Consider the following 18,454-nt stretch of genomic DNA (forward strand, 5'->3'; position numbering starts at 1 on the left):
TCCTTTCTCTTCCAAAGGCCCAGGTCCCGTCTACCAGCACGTCCTGGTGGATGTACTCAGGATCCTGCTCCCAGCCTCTCCAGCTGCCTCAGTCACCACTGCCCTCTTCACTGGGCCTGCTGGTGAGTCTCAGAGCTTTGCTTCCTTGGTCACAGCCCTCAGAAGGCCCAGGCTCTCCTGCCTATCGAGGTCTCTTTTGCTCTGCCCCAACTCCATCTCTGACTCTATCTTCCATCTTTGCTCCCTGAGGTGCAGCCACAGGGTTTCTGCCTGCCCCAACTTACTGTGGCCTCAGGGCTGTTGCATATCCTCTCCACATAAAGACCTTCTTTACTTGGTGTATTCTTCCCAGAGCTCAGAAAAGACTTCCTTCACCCACCTACCTCAGTTTTCTCCTCCCTCTCCCCTGTTCCTTACCAGAATGCCACTTAATGTGTTGTTTTGGTTTTGTTTTTTGCCAGTAGCATGCAGTTTTTAACACAGTAGCTCTGTAGCATAATTTCAACTCTGGAATTGCTATGTCCCCAGCTTTGCCTTTGTTGCCCAGGATTGCCTTTGCTATTCTAGGTCTCTTCTGATTCCAGTTGAATTTTAGGATTGATTTCTCGAATTCTGTGAGACATGCTATTGGTATTTTGATTGGTATGGCATTAAATCTGTTTAATGACTTGGGGATATGACTTCATTATATTGGTTCTTCCTACCCATGAGCAAGAGATGTTGTTGCATTTTCTGATATCCTATTTAGTCTCCTTTTCAAGAGTAGTGTATCAATGTAGAGATCTTTTACTTCCTTAATTAGATTGATTCCTAGGTATTTTTTTACTGCTATTGTGAAGGGTGTGGTTTCCCTAATTTCTCTCTCAGTGAGTTTATTACTTATGTACAGGAAAGTTATTGAGTTTGGAATTATCACTTTGTATCCAGCTACACATCTGAATTTTGTTATTAAATCTACAAGTCTTTTGATGGAGTATTTGGGATCTCCTATGTAGATGTAGAATATCATATCATTTGCAATTAATGTAATTTAACTTCTTCCTTTCCTATCCTTATTCCTTTTATTTCTTTCTCTTCTCTAATTGCTCTGGTTGTTTCCAGAACTATATTGAATAAGAGTGGTGATAGCAGACATCCTTGTCTTGTTCCTGATTTTAAAGAGAAAGCCTTCAGTTTTTGACCACTTAGTATAATGTTGGTTGTTGATTTGTCATAGAAGGATTTTATCTGATTGAGATAAAAACTTCTCCAATTTCCTTTAGGGTTTTTAGCATTAGACTTGTCAAATGCCTTTTCTATGTCTATTGAGAGTCTGTAACTTCTGCCCCTACCTCTGTTGATATGGTGGATTACATGTATTGATTTGCAAGTACTGAACCATCTTTGCCTCCCTGGGATGAATCCAACTTGGTCATGGTGTATAATCTTGTTAATGATTTGCTGCATCCTGTTTGCACATATCTTACTGAAGATGTTTGCATCTATGTTTCTTATAGAGATTGGCCTGTAGGGCTCTTATTTTTTGGTTGGATCCTTCTCTGGTTTTGGTAATGCTTGGTAATCTCAGGATAATGCTTGCTTCCAGAAATGAGTCTGGGAGTGGTGCTTCTGTTTCAATTTCATTGAAGAGTTGCAGGAGGAGTTGCATTAGATCTTCTCTAAATTTCTTGTAGAATTCAACAGTGAATCTTTCTAGCCTGGGCTTTTCTTCAGTGACAGGTTTTAAATTACATGTTCAAAGCCAAGTATGGTGGTGCATGCCTGTAATCCCAGCATTTGGGAGTCTGAGGCAGGAGGACTGTTGCACACTCAAGACCAGTCTGAGCTACAAAGTGAGCTCAAGGTCAGCCTGAACTGCTAGTGAGGCCCTTTCTCAAAAAGACAAAAAGATTTAATTACAACTTCAAATTCAGGACTGACCTCAAAAGACTCACAAATAAATCAGCAAACAGAAAACTACTTGCTGATTTACCTGTGAGTGTCCTTGGAGGGCAGGACACCCAGACTGTTGCCAGGCCTGAAACTCACGTGCATATGTCAGGTGCACACGAACACTAGTGTGTGATTTGAGTTGATCTGAAATAACTATCAAGGGTGCAGGAGATAATGAGTGGAGATTGCATTTGCCCTTGAGACTAGTTAGGCCTCTGAGCAGTTGTCACAGGTGCTCTCACAGAGCGGGCACAGAACCTGCTAAAGAAGCCACCTGCCTGTCCCATCATCTATGTAACCCTTGTTATACAGTTACATAGAGGGCATAACCCATAGTTCTCAAAGCCTTGGTAAGGATAAGTCATACTCCACAGTGCCCATAAAGTTGGGGGTATCCTCACTGAGGGCCCAGAAAGTCAAGGTAGTGGGGACTGAGAAACCCCTCTCCAGGGCACCTCCTCCTCCTGCACCCAGCCCAGAGGGGACATCATCGTCGTCTCCATCAGGGTCACTGCACTGCCCTGGCTGGCTAAGACTGCTCTCCGTAGGTCCTGTGCCGCGACCACCAGATCTCAATCGGCACCTCACATATGGTCCTGATAATGATGCCATGTGGCTCCCACTTGCATTCCAGCCCGAGAAGCTCTTTTCAAATCATTTTCAGTATGTACAGGATGTGTCTTCCGTTAGCAACAGCATGCAGGCAGGCAGCTTCTCACCAAAGAAGTGGAGCAGGCATCCAAGGGAAACGCGGGCAAGCCCAGACTACAGCCCTGGAGCTACCAGGTGTGGGGACCAGGCACCCTATCCCATCCTGCACAGTGCGGCCCGCGAGCGAGCGAGCTCTCCGCACCTTGCCTTTACAAGTCCCTTTCCGTGTGAATGTAAAATATTTAAAATTATATTTGTAACTGTATTCATGCAAGGATGACTATAATCCTAGAGGAGGACTGAGAAGAGGACCACCGGTGGGGGCAGTGCAGACTCCACAAGGCCCCTCTGGGAAGGCAGAAAGGGCGGGCAGGCCGTTCAGTGGGAGAACTCGGGGTTCACTGCTAGTGCCCATCCCCCCTCACCTGGTGAGTGTGGGCCCCGGAAGGCAGTGAAGAGCGCAGAAACTCTGAGCAGGCTCCGTGCTCGCCCCAGTGTGGCCTCTGAGAGCCTCCGGAAGCGGCGCGCGCGATCTGGGCCGGTCGAGCCCGGGGAACCCCGAGGGGCAGCGGGGCGGGGCGGATCCGGGGCTCGGGCGGGCCGGGCTGAGCTCTGCGGCGCGGCGCTGCTAGCACTGGCAGCAGCGTGCTCCGCGTCTTGCGCTTCCTGCGCGGCTTCTTCAAGGTAGGGCGGTCGGGGGTGGAGACGGTGCAGGGCCGCGGGTTCCGGAGGTGCCCGCTGCCGTCGCTCGGCCCGAAGGACTGCGGGTGCGGAGCTGGGAACCGGGAGCAGGGCTCTGATCATCCTCGCGGGTCGCCCCTGCCCCGGCTGGGCGCTCGGCCTTGCCCTCAAGGTGGGCGGCGGGCGCGGCCCCAGGTGCCGAGACCCGGCTCCAAGGGAACAGGCTGGGGCTGAGCTCGGGGCGTGCAGAGGCGGGAGGTTTTGGGGAGGACGCCCTGTGACCTGCGAGGCCTGGGCCTGCGCTCCTGGCCCCTATCAGGTTGCGAGGCCCCGGCAGTTCGGGAAAATGCGGCAAGGAGCCAGGTGAACCCCTGCCGGACTTTCAGGGGCCGTGGCCTCGGCCTGGGAGGGCAGCCTGGGAGTCAGCAGTGGCCCTGGGAGCCGGTGTGCAAGATCAACAGGGCAGGTGACCTCTAGGAACTGAGGCCGGGGAGGCAGGGCAGGAGAGCTGGGGTCTGACCTGTGGCTTGCGGTTATAATCCCTGCCTGATTAGTTGTACAATGTTGCGACAACCACTTCACCACTTAGATTTTTGTGTTCTCCTTTGAAAAATGAAGGCAATCATCCCACACCCTTTAGGGAAGGATGTTAACGCACGTGTGTGGACCAGTGGAGGCAACAGGTCTCCAGGAGAGGCTACTGTGTGGCACCTGAGAAGCCCCTACTGGCCACAGGAGCTCATGAAGCAGGCCTGGTGGAGCTGCTGGACGTTCCTGGGCATCCACCTTGCCAATCACTGACACGCAGCTTCACTGAGGAAGCATTCCCATGGACAGGCGATTATATTCCCCTGTCTTCTCTGGTAGTCCTTCCCACACCTCCTGCCCCAGACGCCTGTGCCTGTGCTTAAGTCCTGCTAGGCTGGAACCACTGTGTGCGTACCAGGGGATGATCCAGTGTACCTCTCTGAGGAACCCCCTTGGTTCCTCAGAGCTGAGCACCACAGCAGTCCTTTTCTGGCTGTGCATGTGTGTCCTGCAAAGCCACCTGTAAACACAGGTCATGCTCGTGCTTTTTCAGACACTGGTTGTGTGGCAGGTGAAGGGAGACACCCGCTCCAGTCACCTCCTGGGACTTCTTGGGCAGGGTCCCATAGGAACCTCCTGATGATACCTGCCTGTCTGGCTTAGAGAATTCCTCCTCCCCCCGGGGACCTTAGAGTGTTGGGGTCTCCTCAGTCAGACCATGTCCCCCAGAGCCCAGAAGGTACCGTGCCTCACAGGGCAGGGCCTCACTTGTGTTATGCTGGAACTTGCTTGTAGGCTGTGCACAGCAACCACATGCACTGTGGGCATGGCAGCCATGGTGGAGGGAGTCTTAGGGCTTGACAGCCTGTGACAGAGCCCCTCCCAGGTGGACAGACCAGAGAGAGTTCTCATCCTCCTATACACACAGTGCTGGATGGGGTTCTGAGGTTTCAAGGCAGCAATCTTCGCTTTGGATGTGTTTCTCCCACTCATTTGCTGTATGACCCCAAGTTGGTGTAGCACCCTCAAAGATAGCACAGAATGCTCAGGCAGCTGGACACATCTGCTGCCTTCCTACATCTGTATGATCCAGTGGAGGTTCTTCAAGACAGAAAGGTCATGGTCTCTGCTGGCTGAACAAGGCAGCCCTCGTCAAGTTGGTGCTTTGTACTATTGCTAAGAAGCACAGCAAGTTTGCTCCATTAAGGAGCTCATGTGGCATTAGGGTCTGTGTCTAGATGTCCCAGCAAAGCCCCGTGTGCTCGTAGGCGGAGTTTTATGGAGGTGGCTGGATCTAGGACATGTGAATGTGGGTTAAGGCTGCGTGATAACTAAATTAGTCCACTAATGCATTCAGTGTAGTTCTGGTGTGGATAATGGGACAGCCCATTTAAGTGGGGTGGTACCACTCAGAAGGCTGGTTGGGATGGGATAGAAGGCAAAGAGAGGCCTGATGCTGCTACTTTGCTGCTTGATTTCCTTCCCTGCGCCAGTCTTGCCACACCAAGGACTGTTTCTCCTCTGCATTTCTTCCCTTGCCCCACCCCCGCCATGCTACCCTGCCTTGGAGCTAGCCAACTATGGACTGAACCCTCTACAACTCCTTTATTTTTGGGCTTCATGTATTTTGTCTCAGCAACAAGAAAAGTAACTAACACAAACAGGTAATGAAAGAATCTCTACAGCTGAACTCAAGACAGTTCACAGATTGTCTTCACACAAACCCAGCTGCCAAGTTAAACAGGGATGCACCAGAGATCTCTCTCCTAGATTGATACTATTTTTTTTTTTAGTCACCAGGGTGAAATATTAAATTTTCTTAGTCATCCTTTTGGAGTGGAGAGGATGTTACAGAGATAGCCTTTCCTGTGACAGAAGCCTCCATATCATGTCAAGGAAGGAGGGTGGTGTTCCTGCCATTGCTGGGCGTATCCTTGTCAGCAAGTCCCCAGGGACTGGGGCATTACTATGGGGCAGCTTCAGGGTGTCAGTGGGCTGCTGTGAGATAGGTGTGAGCTACAGCTCCATTTGTGACCTAACGTACCTCCATCTCCTCCTAGAAGCCCTCTTCACACTAAAATGAATTTTAGTGTCATTTTAGTATTATTGCAGGGCCAGTTCTGAAAGGTTCTCTGCATCAGCACTTTTAGATTTCCTGGGGTTGCCTGTGACGTTGCAGTGGCCACTGTCACTCAGCTTCCATGTCCGTCAAAAAATACTTGAGATAATCAGTTGACAAAGAGAGATTTATTTGGCTCCTGGGTTGAGAGTTTTTAGCATGTGGTCAGTTGGCCCATTTGCTTTTGGGCCTGTGACAAGATGGCACATGGTGACAGAGTGTGTGGGGGACCATGGTGCTTACCACATGGCTAGGACTGAGGGGAAGAAGGGGGACCAGGGCTCCTCAGTCTGCTTCCAGGACACGTTTTCCCAGACCCAGTGCCTCCTACCCCCTCCCACAGCACCAGGCTGGGACAGCCTTGCTCATACCAGGAAGTTTGGGGGAAGTTCCAGTCCCAGGCTGTAACTCCGGCTCCTCCGTGATTCCAGGAGTTCTGGATGTGTGGAGTCAAGTTGAGGAACTGGGTAAAGAAATGGAATGGATTCAAAAAATATTTATGGAACACATACTGTGTAGCAGGCATTCTGTAGGTCACCTGTGGAGATTGTCTGTAAGACCTAGTTTTAAGTGCTTTTTAGACACTGTAATCAAGATTACACATGTCATGTCTAGATGCATAGACATTGCCTGCCAGTTCCAGCACAGGGACCCTATGATAACTCACCAAGGCCCCAGTCCCCCAGCTGCAGTACATTCTGGCCTCTGGCACTTGAATTCTACTCTTATCATGGCCCTGCATGCTGACCTATAAAATTTCCACCTTTGACTGGGTCTCCAGCTGACTGAGAACAGTGTCTATGGCAATTTTCAAAGCTGTTGACATTCACCTTGCCGAAACATTTCTCAGTTCCCTGGGGCTGGAATCCCTTTTTGGTTCTTCTGGGGATACACTTAGGATATGAGCAGGTTAACCTTCTTCAATCCATACCAACTGTGTATCACTTCAGATATTTGTGTTCCTTCAGGGAGTTTTGGCTTTCCAGCTTCATTTCATTGCATGATTCTCAGGCCAAGGTTACAGAGACCACCTGCTTGGTGCATTCTGGCAGTCAGAGCCAGCACCCTGGCTGCAAAATGAGTGGGTGCATCTGTATTGACATGCTTACCTTGACTGGATTCGTGCCTTACTTCCTTAGTCAGGCCCTCTCAATCCATGCCTCCTTGTTTGCCCCTGGTTTTAGCGATACACATTGACAGAACCATAATTTTCTGAAGCCTGGGCCATTTCCTTGACAATTTCACATGTACAGCATTCCCCAGGCACAGAAGCAGGGAAGGGCCAGGAGGAGACGAGACAAACACACTTCTCTCTGCAAGGCCACTTGGAGAGTGGTAACAGCTTTGAAGCAGCTGGAGTGAGCTCTGTGTAGATGCTTTTCTTTTTTTATTATTTTTTTAAAAGGAGATTAAGATAAAAGAGAACATAACAACACAGGTCAGAACCAAACAATTTAAGCAACATAGTGTTTCACCACAAGATAACCTGACATAACAGTAGTTACCATAGTGTCTCTTTCCTTGAAATATTTGAGTTTATCTTCATATACTATAGCATCAAACATAACAAGACAGTGTAAAACATTCAAGAGAATGAAAGTATTACAGGGTATTTAGAACCAACTAACAGAAAACAAACAATGGTTTCTATATTATCTCCTTGTCTATAAAAATATTTTTTATACTATCACGTAGAATAAAATCCAATAAGAATCAACATGATAAAACTGGTGGAGACAGAAGAACAAAAGCTTGATGGGACTTCAAAACAAGATGATATTAAATCATCACTAGCTATTATAATGTGTTGTTTTCTTCAAAATAACTGTTCATACCATCACAGACAATAAAATCAAACACCTCAGAATAAAACCATTCCAATTAATGAGTGAAAACGCTATAAAAGGGTTCAAAGCCTTCAAATGTAATGAGGAATCATGATTACCACATACTTTTATGTATTCTTAGCATTTGTTACACTAGGGAAACTATTCGGTATTTATACATGTGAGTTTGATTTATTTTGCTTATGAGTACGGTCTCAAGGGGCTTCCATTTATTTATAAATGTAGATGTTTTCTCACTGTAGAGTTTTCTGCCCTTTCCCAAACTATCCACTCAGGGAGAGGGAGATAGCCCGTCCAGCTAGCTTTGAACTCAGAGGGTCACAGCCTACTAAACTCTCACTGCCTTCAGTTTGGAGATGCCTCAGTCCATGAGCTGTAAGAAAGAAGAGATATTCTGTGTGGTGAGTCACAGAGAAGCAACTAAGCCAGAATTCAGGGTCTGAGTTGGCTACTTTCTCCTTTCAAGCTGACCAGGGCTGTCAGAGGCATCAGGCTTACCTTATAACTCTTGGACTCTGCACGCCTTTCACTTGGGCATTGTAGGAAGAGCCTTTTTATCCTCCTCAGAGTACCCAGTAGACACTTGGCCACCACTGATGATTTACTTAGGGGCAGGCCTTGCATGCAATGAGATGCCAGTATTCTGTTTCTCAATATTCAATATATTTCCACTGCCTTTGGCTTTGACAAAGTGAAATAACCACCCCATCCCACCCTTTCCTGTGCATCTGTTATCTGTAATCATCTTGGTTCCAGTGTCTTTATTAGTGAAAGGTCTTGGTTGCAAAAGACAAAGGAAGAAGATAATATAGAAACCATTGTTTGTTTTCTGTTAGTTGGTTCCAAATACCTTTAAGTGAAAGCCAAGTAATTGTCTTAACAACTCTCAGGCCTCAGCTTGGGCAGAGGTTAAGAGGGATGACACATCGTTGGTCCTGCTGCTCAGGAGCCCCTGTGTGATTCTTCCTGGACAAGGGGTTCCCTCACCTCTCCTGATGACACCTGATTAGTTCTGTCCACGAGAGCTGCAGGCCTTGCTGGGGCTTGGCTGAGGGCAGGATGGTGGGATGTCAGCCATCTTTCTTTCTCTGGGAGGCAGATCTTGTTTTCCATCTTTCTTCTTTCAGGATGACTACTCAGACAGTGGGCAGCAAAGCAGTCAGTGCCCCACATGGCATTCAACGAAAGGAAAGTCCCCCCAGGACTCACTGCACCCCTTTGTGTTGGGGGTATGCAGGCTGAGTCTGAGGCCCTGAGGCACTGGCTGGTGGGGTGGGAGGGACACCTACACATTTGAACTGTTCTAGGTGAAAGTCACAGCAAGAGACCTGGCCACTTCATCCATCGGCTCAACAAACATTTTTCAGGTGCTTCCTCTAGGCTGGGCCGGGAGGGTTTTTGAGGCTGTTCTCTCTTCAAGCCGTGGGCACTGGGAGGGCAAGGCCAGGCTCAGAGCAAGATATGCTCCTGGGAAATGGTGCTGAGCCTGGGAAGAGCCAGGACAGCGCCCTGAAGGCCTCGCAGTGCAGCAGACCTGCCCAGGCTGCTGGGGTTGGTAATGCTGGGGATGTGTATGCTATATGGCTGTCAGCATGAGGTGCCCCCACCCCTTGCTTTGGCCCTCAGACACAGCCCTTGTGGGACAGCCTGATTCTAGCCACTCTATAAATTCTGGAGGTGCTGGGGTCTTGGGAGGGTTCGAACTGGCTGCCAGTTTCCCACAAGCATCACTGATCCACATTGCTTTTGTTCTCCTACCATGCAGTCCAAGCTCCTTGGCTGTTCCCTCATCTCAGAAAATGGCCATCCTGCTCCCCTCCTGCCATGATAAGGTGGTAATGGTCTCTCACTGAACCTGTTCTGCATGGCTCCTGAGATACCTGGTCCAGACTTCTGGGGATGAGGACGGGGCTGCTTGCAAGACTCTGAAGGCCCTCATCTGTGACTCTTTCCTGGGTCCTGGCATCCTGCCCCATATGACTGTGCACTTCAGTGGACATGAGCAAAGCTGTCTTCTGGGCTGTGACTTCCTATGTGATGAGCTCCTTGGGACGCTCTGAGGAAAGACTGAGGTTTACAGTTGGACCTGGTGAGGAGGATTTAAGGAAGCAAGGTTTAGCTCTAGACTGGACGTCATTAGGGAATGAAGGCCTTTCTGGGACCAGGCATCTTTAGTTTCTTTTCTGTTTACAGTGCTGGGCCTCATGTGCTAGGCAAGTGACCCGTGTGAGCAGGCGGCACAGGCTGGTGGCAGGGTGCTGTCCTTCCTTGATCCATCTTGGTTAGCCTGGCATCTCATATTCAGCACAAGAGCACCAGAGCCCCGCAGGGACACCAGGCCAGCTCCCTCTGTCAGGGACTGTGGTCCTCTCTGTCTTTTTTATTTTTTAGATAGGATCTCACTATCTGCCTACCACAGCCTCCCGAGTGTTGGGATTATAGGCATGTGCCACCTTACCCAGCGATGTAGATGTAGTTGTCTGTCTGTCTCTCTCTCTTGCTCTCTCTCCATACTTGGAAATGAGCATTTTGAACCATACACATTGGGTGTGTGTCCAATTCCCTCAGGAACTTTACCCACAGCCTCGTGTTGAGGCCACTCTTGGCCCCATAACAATTCTGTGGGGGAGGCCTGGTTAGGCAAAAGCCCCAGGCAGTTACCATAAGTATTCTGTCTGAGCTCTGGGTATGTCACTGATTTGTGGGTTCTGCTAAGCTTCAATCCTATTTATTTCTTAATTTCCCTTAAGACTTTCTCTTTGACCATGGAAGTGTCATTTGCTTTTCAGTAGGGCATTTTTATTGGTTTTCTGTTATTTTCAATTGGTTTCATATGGCCAGAGAACATATGCTGTATGATAGCAACTGTTTTAAATATTTTTAGGTTTGTTTGGTGACTCAGGGAATGGTCTATACGGCGCCGCGGGCAACGAAAGACGTAACTGTGTTTGGATCAGCTCTCAATATTTATTGTGTACAGCGAAGCTGGATCTGACAAGATCCACCACCCTCAAGTTTCTTCCTCTTCTGCCCGTTGGGGGCAGAAACACACACTTATATAGGATCTGAGTAACCAGTCAATACGAAGCAGAAGTCGCATGCTGATAGGCCACAGTCACCGGTAGCTAGGTAGACACTCATTTTGGCAGGGTTGTTTGCGCGGCAACAGGGACCCGGAAGCAGGAAACGGGCGCCATCTTAGGGGAGCGGCTCGAGCAACCCCCAACAATGGTCTATGTTGCTAAGTGTTTCATAGACATCTGAAAAGAATGCGTATTTTGCTGATGTTGGGTAAACTGTTGTGTACAGAGCAGATACAGTTTGGTGATGACCTCCTCAGCTGGTTATCTTTGCTGATTTTGTGTCTAGTAGTCTTATCAATTGTTGGTAGAGGGGTTTGTACTCCCCAAGTATAATTGTGGATTTTCCTCTTTTTATTTAATTTGTAAAATTCTACTCATTTGTTTTTCATGTGGTTTGAAGCTCTGTCATTTGGTACATACACATGTAACATTGATATATCTTGTTGGAATGATTTTTTTATCATTATTAAATTTCATTCTTTGTCCCAGTAATTTTTTTTTGCTCTGACATTTATGTTACCCAATAGCAGTACAACCACTCCTGCTTTTTTCTTTAAGTTAATATTAAAATATATCTTTTTCTACTCTTTACCTATGTTGCTATATTTGAAATGATTTTTTCCTAGATGTCATAAAATTGGATCATTATTTGGATCTACTATACCAATCTATATTTTAATGTCATATTTAGACCACTCCATTTAAAATAACTATTGGAATGTTAGAACCTAAACTTGTTATTTTAATATTTGCTTTCTTTTTGTTTCCTCTTTTTTTCATTCTTGGCTTTCTTTGGTCTGTCTTTCCTAGCGGTTACACTTTTTGTTGGACTTAGTATCATTTTATGGGACTTAGTATCATTTTATTTATACTCTTTTTTTTAAATGTCAGTATTTTGTAATTTTCTTATTGTTTGTTCCAGGCATGACAGTGTAGATATACGACTAATAACTACCTACTAGAGTGGATTTTTCATCACTTCTGGTGATATATTAAAACCTTATTTCCATTTAGATTCCTTTATAATCCTCCTTAAAAATACATTTTTCAAAGAGAGGAAAACAAAGTGCTCTAAAGGATACAACTGCAAATGTGTTTAGGTGTGTTAAGATAGATAACTATATTACTAAGTTTTTGTTGGATCATTGAACACAACTGTTTACAGTCTTACTGCTTGAATGTCCACTTTGTATGCTTTAATCCTGTAACTTGAGCAACTATTTCTAAGATGACAATGTGTAATCTATTAGCTAGTGATTTCTTACTGTTTTTTATGAAATTCTGTATTACTTGTACCCTTACACTGTTTTGTTTTTTTCTCCTTTAAATAAAATTTTTTTAAAATACATTTTTCAAGGATTTCATCTATATAAATTGAACAGCACAATAAATATTATAATTTTTGCTTCATTCGTCAAAAATGCTGTTATGATTTGAATGTGTCTCCTCTCAAATTCAGATGTTGCCAGTGAAGTATTATTAAGGGGTATGAAAGTATTAGGTCGTGAGGGCCTCTCCCTTCATGAGTGTGATGACCCTGTGTAACCCTATGTAAAAGAGGGTTCACCAAGCATTCAGGTTGCCCTTCTGCCTTTGGCCAGGTGAAGACAAAATATCCCTCCCCTCTGGAAAATGCAGGCTTCATTAGAAGGCAGTGTCTGCTGGTACCTTGATTTTGCACTTGCCAGCTTTTGGCTGTGAGAAACAAATTGTTATTTATAAATTACCTATTCATAACCTTGATTATTTTGTTACATTGCCACCAAAAGGACTAAGACATTTGTTATAGGAAATTCATTAGGATAGTTTATTACACCTGCCTCTGTTTTATCTCTTCTACTGTTCTTTTCTAAGTTGAAATCTCCCATAACTATTTCTTTTGTCTGGTAGTTTTCTTCTTCATTATTCTAGTTAGGAACTCTAGGAGAGTCTCTCTTAGCCACTTTTTAAGAGTAGGTTTGCTCACAACAAATCCCCATCATTTTCCTTTGTCTGAGATTATCTTGATTTCCACTTCACTATTAAAAATCTGTGTCCCTGGGTATTGCGTTTTTTATGGAATATTCTTTCTTATAGTATTTTTAAGAATATATAGGTTTCTTCTGGTCTTCATGGTTTCAAATGAGAAAAGGCTATCACTTAAGTTGTATTCTTCTGAGAGTAATTATTATCAGCTTTCTGTTATTATAACAAATATCTAAGTTAATAAGTTTATGAAGAGGAAAAATTTATTTTGGCTCTAATTTTGGAAGTTTCCAGTTGGCTGGCCATCCCCAGGGCCTTCAGCCTGTGATAGCACAGTATATCATGATGTGAGGGGTCATGGCCAGATGGGAAAAACAGAGGAGTGCGCTGGAGGACCATATCAAGAACACACCCATGACCTGGTTTCATGTCTTCCACTAGGTTTCATTGTCTTAAAGGCTCTCTTGCCTCCCATCAGTCCCAACCCAGAGACACATGCTTCATGAGACATTTCGGATTCAAACTATGGCAATAATGCCTTGTTTTTCTGTGGTTTCTACGGTGATTTTGTTTCATTTTAATTTTCACAAGCTTAATTATAATGTTTTGGGGCATAGGTTTCTCTAAGCTTAGCTTATTTGGGATGGATTCAGCTCCTTGACTCTAAAAAGTATGTCTCATACCATATTTGGGATGCATCAAGAATTATTTGTTTGTTTCTTCTCTGTCTCCAGGACTTCAGTGACACAAATAATGCCAAAGCTATGATCACTTTTCTCTCCTCCATTTTCTTTCTGTGGTTCAGGATGCTGTTGATTCCTCCCAAGTTCATGAAGTCTGTTTTCCATCCCCTCCACTCTACTTCTTAACCTATTAATTCAGTTTTATTTTTAGCCATTACAGTTTTTAACTTCATGATATCTACTTTCTTTCTATATTTGCTTCTATCATTAGAGTTTTTCTAATTTTACATTTGGTCTCAAGAATATTCATAATTGCTTCTTTAAGCAGTTTTTGGTTGACTGCATCAAAATCTGTCAGATTGTACCACCTGATTCTCTAAGTGTTGGATCAGCTGTTTTTTCTTATCTAAGCTATGGTTTTTCTGATTCTTGGCATGATGTGTGATTTCCAGGTACATTTTAAATATTCTTGGTATTATGTTAAGACTCTTGATCCTATTTACATTTTTTGGTTTTGCAAGCATCTGTCTTATCTAGATTGAGCATGTAGATCTAGCCCATTTTATTGGCTATAATTGCAACACCATTTCAGTTTTGGGATTTCTGTGTTTGTTCGTTTCTTTGAAAAAGGATCTCTCTCTCTGCAGTTCAGACTGGTGTTCACTACATAGTATAGGCTGGTCTCCAACTCACAGTGATCTTCTGCATTAGCTCCCAATTGCCAGGGTTACAGGTGTGCACCACCCTGCCTGACTTTTGTTTCTTGGTTGGTTCTGTGTTATCAAGGATCCAACCTCCAGGTGCTATGCCACCAAGCTTACATCCTCCGCCTCTTATATTTTTTATTTTGAGACAAGGGCTTGCTAATTTGCCAAGTGCGTCTTGAACTGTGATTCTCTTGCCTCAGCCTCCCAAAATGCTAAGATTACAGGTGCGTGGCACTGGGCCTTGCTCACATTTCAGTTTTCTTAGCCTTTGTACCACTGTCCTAGTCAGCTTCCCTCCCCTTCTTTATCCCTTAACACCATATTGATGCTGTCTGCAAGAACAGAAGTGGCGTCCTTGGGCAGCTGGCATTGTTGTGATGGAGCAGAAATCCTGACCTACAAGGCAGAGATTACTTCCTCTTCCCAACCACTTTCACCTGATGGGCTTGCCACTCTTACCTTTACTGCTGGGTTGGAGATATAACTCAGAGGCACAGTGCCTGCCTGACAAACACGAGGTCCTAAGTTTGATTCCCAATATTAAAAAAAAAAAATTTGAGAAAACCAAATCTTTGCTACTGCCCCTGGGAAGAGGACATTCTGCGCTTTTAAGTGCCACTGGCCTGTGTGACTGTCTATTGTCATAGGTTTGGGAGATGCTAGATGCTTTCTGCTGTTGAGCGAACAGTTCAGAAACAGTAGTCTGCTGGCCTGGCCAGTGCAGGCTCCTGGAAAGTGCAGTGCCAGAGGTGCTTGATTTCCCCATGTTCTGGACTGACAGATCAGCCTGCTGCTGCTGCTGCATGGTGCAGAGTGCGGCCGGAGGGTGGGTTGGCCTACTAAGGCCCTGGTGTGCCACTTCTGCCCCTAGTTCAGGTGGTTTCTGGTGATTACCCCTTTCATGGAGCTTTGGCCAAAGAGAATGGTCTGCCTGTGTTTTCTTAGATTCTGCTTTTTCAGTTTGGCATCCACTAGTTTAATCACAGAGTCAAGCGATCTCTCACTTATGAGCCAGGCCAGATCCAGTGCCATCCTCTTTTACCAGTTCTCACACACTAAGTCAGGGTTCCCCTGCCCTAAATCAGTCCAGAGCTAAGGACTTCCCTGTGCCATAGAATCACTCAGATCTACCATCCCTGGGTGGTTTCCCTGCCCTGTCTTATCTTTCCATTGAAACAGCGAAAGCTGTGGCTTAGATTAGCCCTTCACGCCTCTGCTTCCTGAGCTGTAGTGGTGCTTACCTTGTGGCCTGCACAATGATATAGTGTCTTCTCTTGGAAACTGTAATTAACATTAATCTTTTCCACACAATAGACCCTCCACATTGTCACTTGGTCTCCTTCATGAAAGTTCCATGTGTAGAAGGATCAAGGCTGTGTAACAGTACAAGGATACAGTTGTATGAAGGAGTAACTTTATTAATCTCTAGCATGGTAGGATAAGGCTGACCACAATTATTTCAAAATAATCGGTAGGGTAGATTTCAAATATTCCCAACACAAATGGTAGATGTCTGAGATACTAGATATGGCCAGTTACTGTGATCTGATCATCACACAGTGTGTTCATGTACTGAAATGTAACACTGTACTCCATACATATGCACAATGATATGTCAGCTAAAAAATATATCTTTTAAAATTCCATGAGTACAGGTGGAACAGACAGCAAGTTTTTTTTCTCTCTACCTTTCCTCCTTCTTCATTCTATTTGTTCCTTCCTTTTTTTATTTTAAAGGGAATAAAACAAAACAGTAAAATGAAGCCAAACAGAGATAGGACAGTAGGAAATTCACAGTCATTACTATATTACATATCGGCATCCTCTAAATAGTTGCTTAGACTACTGGCCCCAGGCTTGCAAAGTTCTTCATTCTTTCTGCCTGTTTGTGGCTACAGGTTCCAGTGCTGTCTGGTTGCCAGTGGACCACATATGGGAGATGAAACAGGAAACCCAAGGAATCAAGTACTTGTAGTGTTAGCATATGAGCAGGCACGTGTATCCCTTATGGTCTACGTGGGAGTGAAATGCAGAAGCTCGCCAACCTCACCGCCCTTCATCACAGCATGCAGTACGCTCCGTCTGTGAGCTCCACACTCCCAGGTTCACCCAACTGTAACATTCACAGGATCCATTCGCACTGCAGGGTTCCTCCCCACATTTCTTGTTTCCTGGTCTCTTCAATGAATCACTTAGTCTTCTTAGCCCACTGACTGTATGTTTTCAATTCTGTCTGTACAGAATACATACAGCACATGAACCTTGCAGAAAAACACATACAAACCACAGCACATGCTACAAAACCAGAATCTGAGGAAGATTAAGAACAGAGAAACCACAGGTTGAGAAATAACAAAGTCAAGAGAAGTATGCTGGAACAAAGCAAAACAAAACAGAAAAGGGGAGAGTTCAGGGAAGAGAGTGGTGTGGTTGAGTTGAGTGTCGGAACCCATAGAACAGTCCGATGGGCTATGAGAGCACAGCGTGTGTGTCAGCTTCTCTCTTCTGCTGTAACTAACATCCGTAAACTTGGAGTCTTAAAACACTGTAAGATTTGTCAAATGATGTGGAGCTCAGGAAGACTAGTGTAGGGCTCACGGGACCAAATGCAACACATTCACAGGATCCCTTCGCACTGCAGGGTTCCTCCCCACATTTCTTGTTTCCTGGTCTCTTCAATGAATCACTTAGTCTTCTTAGCCCACTGACACATCTACTCCGACTTTTATGCCTGTTTTTTTTTCTCTATAAAAGGCCACACAAACAATCCATCATAATCTCCTCAAGTCTTTAACACAACTGCAAAATCTCTTACCTTAAATGGTAACACTTATGGTTCCAGGAATTAGTACACAAAGATGGGATGTGGGAATACCAGTTTGCCTATGATAGTCTAGAAGAAACAGTAGGAAAAATAGCAACCTTAGGTTGAAGAGCATTTTCTTAATTTGATACATACACAAAAATGATGTATGAAAATCAATGAATCAGGCTTCACTGAAACAAAAACCTTTGCTCTTCGAGAGATATTGATAACAAAATTAAAAGGCAAGCCACAGCCTAGAAGACACTATTTGTAAAGCATATATCTGACAAAAGACTTTTAGCCCTGCTATTTGGTGCCATGCGTGGGCTGCTGGGGGGACAGCCAGATGCCAACCTTTACCCATGAGTCAGTGCCATTCACAGACTGCAAGGAAAGAGAACAAGAAGTAAACCCTCCCTGTGAATCAGTACTATGTGCAGGTCGCTATGGGGAGAGCCAGGTGCCTGCCCCTTCCGTCATGTGGGCTGGGAAACAGCAAGAGGTAACACCACCACCCTCTTGCCATAAGCCACCTGCTGATCCAGAGAAACACAGGCTATGATGATAGCTACTGAGGTAACGTACAACTTAATGCTTGTAGTGTTTAGTGTTTCACCGACTTTGCAGGTCTAAAGCTCGTAGATCATCTATTTAGAGGATAACAGTACACAATGTAACAGGAATCTCCTTCTGACAGTGGTAGCAATAGTTAATTCCTTATCATCTTGTTTTGCAGTCCTGTATCATTTTCATTGTTTTGTTGGGTTGGGTTTTATTCTGTTTTATTTTGTTTTGTTTTGTTTTGTTTTGTTTGAGTTAATTATATCTGATGGCATGGGCAACTATTTCAAAGATAACAAGATTTATTGTAGTAGTCATTTTGAATTTACAGTTATCTTGTTTTGAAGTCCTTTACTACATTCATTGTATTGTTTTTATTGGTTCTATTCTGTTCTGTTTTGTTTGATTTTTACTATGTCTGAAGGTATCTTCAGGTATTTTGAAGACAAAAGGAGGCATTATGGTAACCACTGTTGATTTCCTATTGTTTTGAAGTCCTGTATCACTTACACTGGTTTGTTTTTATTCTGTCTATTTTGCTTGGTTTTATTGTCTTTAAAATAAAACAAAAAAGACTTGTATTTTACATTCTTACCAGTTGTTTTTGTTTTTTGTTTTTTGTTTTTGGTGGTTGGTTGGTTTGACTAATGCAGAGTCTTGCTGTGTAATCCAGGTTCCCCTTGAACTCTCTGCAGTCTTCCTGCCTCAACCCTACTGAGTCCTGAAATTATATGTGTGCACTACCATGCCCGGCCTGCAGCCCAGTTTTTAAAATAGGCAAAAGATTTGATCAGATATTTAACTAAAGAAGATGTACATATGAAAAAGAAGTTCAGTAAAACTTTTATATATGAGTGTAATTTGTTCTGAAACCAATTCCAGAGTATAATT

General features: G+C 44.8%; 1 long non-coding RNA gene across 1 annotated transcript; it reads left to right on the plus strand.

The window, feature by feature from the left end:
• Positions 1 to 2,776: 2,776 nt before the first annotated feature.
• Positions 2,777 to 18,157, plus strand: LOC134478254 (uncharacterized). Its single transcript, XR_010050748.1, has 2 exons — positions 2,777 to 3,267; positions 9,524 to 18,157. It is a non-coding gene; the product is annotated as an uncharacterized LOC134478254 (long non-coding RNA).
• Positions 18,158 to 18,454: the final 297 nt, after the last annotated feature.

Source organism: Cavia porcellus, unplaced genomic scaffold (assembly GCF_034190915.1).
Source record: "Cavia porcellus strain 051 isolate PalLab524CR breed Dunkin Hartley unplaced genomic scaffold, mCavPor4.1 scaffold_12, whole genome shotgun sequence".
Lineage (NCBI taxonomy): Eukaryota > Metazoa > Chordata > Mammalia > Rodentia > Caviidae > Cavia > Cavia porcellus.